The following is a 1,619-nucleotide window of genomic DNA, read 5'->3' as shown; positions in this document are numbered from 1 at the left end:
CAGCATGAGCCAGTTTAATTTTGCACCTGGACATAATAACTTTCCCTTTCCATGTTTACAGAATTACTGTCTTGCTCCTCTTATACTAACAGCCACAGGATCAAGCATCGCAGTTGGCATTGAGTAGTGGGATGGCATGAGATGTTTGAGCATTTCCGCTGCTTGGAAATGAAGTTGTTGATATTTGCAATTGTGTTCCTTTGGTAAACCAAATGATTGGTTTCACTAAAATTTAATATTTAAGAATCAACCACAAGAACTGAACAGGGAGAGATTAGAAACAGATTCAGAATGAACAGTAGTAGTTAAATGAAGAATGTGGTTTATGGCAAAATAAATGTTTACAAATTTGGCCTGGAAATTGGGAAAAGACAGTTTGAGAAGTTGAGAGGATAGTGTGAAATAGAGACAATACAGTGGCAAAGCAAGACAGGGATACGTGTGACAGGAGAACTATATAATTATTGGGGTAGTAGTTATTATTCATTAAAAACCTTGCTGTCTAGAAAATGTGGGAAGATGATCCAACACATCTAGAAACCATCATATGGACGAAAACTAAAGTTGCAAATATTTGAAAATAGCATACCTATCTGTTGTGGCCCAGCAGGAGCCATTGGAGCTGCCACCAGACTCCGTCAGTGAGGGGCCCTATGAGTCGGCTTTGGAGGATGTGGAGGACCCTGAACAGGGTTCCGACTCCGAGCAGGGCGCAGAGAGGCTGGTTGGCCACCAGGAGGCGCCTGAGCCTTGGACCAGTGGGGTGGAGACAAGGGAGTGTGATCTGGACGTCAGCAGTGGGAGGAGCCAAGGGAGTTGTTTCTAGATGCCCGGCACCCGAGAGCTAATAGGCGTAAGGAACAATTACGCAATTACAGGAGGGAATTGCACTCAGCTGGTGGTCATTAGGCTGCTCTCCAGACTATAAAAGGACTGCTTGTGCACACACCCCTTTTGCAGAAGTCAACGCAGGAACTAATGTTGGAGAACATTACTGTGAGCTTGGCAGGCTGGATTGCTGCCAGGGCTTATCTGTGCTGGATTGCTTGTTTGTGCCGGTTTGCTGCCAAGGACCTGTCTGTCTGTTAATTAAATGCCGTAACTTATCTTTGGCTCAGAGTGTGTGTTGGTGTGGGACGAGGGGGGGTCAGAACAGCTATCAATAGTAACAAAGACTTTGTAATAATTGCATCAGATCCAGCAATTGATGTCCAGAGCAATGCTTTATTTCAACATGGAGACTTCACTAAGCTGTTAAAACGTTAATATTCATCTAAACTGTAAATTTATTTCATGCACACAAAATTGAGCTTTATATTGCTAAACTGCACCTTCTGATAACTTGCATAATAATTTCATTTCCCAGCCATTATTATTCTTGAATAACTCTTATTTCCATACACCATATCTAGTATTTATTCATCTGCAACTTCATCTGCAATCAACCAAAACTTTCTTTTGAAAGTTATTGGAGTACTGACTTCTGCCAAGAACGATAGGGAAATTTAACACAATAGCTCTATAAGTCAACACCTACCATAACAACACCCAAGCTATGTATGTTTGTCAACATTGCTCATATTTCTGAGACTTAGAAAGGCTGGGTGAGCTTCGGGAAG

This window comes from Thamnophis elegans, chromosome 6 (assembly GCF_009769535.1).
Source record: "Thamnophis elegans isolate rThaEle1 chromosome 6, rThaEle1.pri, whole genome shotgun sequence".
NCBI classification, from domain to species: domain Eukaryota; kingdom Metazoa; phylum Chordata; class Lepidosauria; order Squamata; family Colubridae; genus Thamnophis; species Thamnophis elegans.
This window is presented reverse-complemented; position numbering follows the sequence as displayed.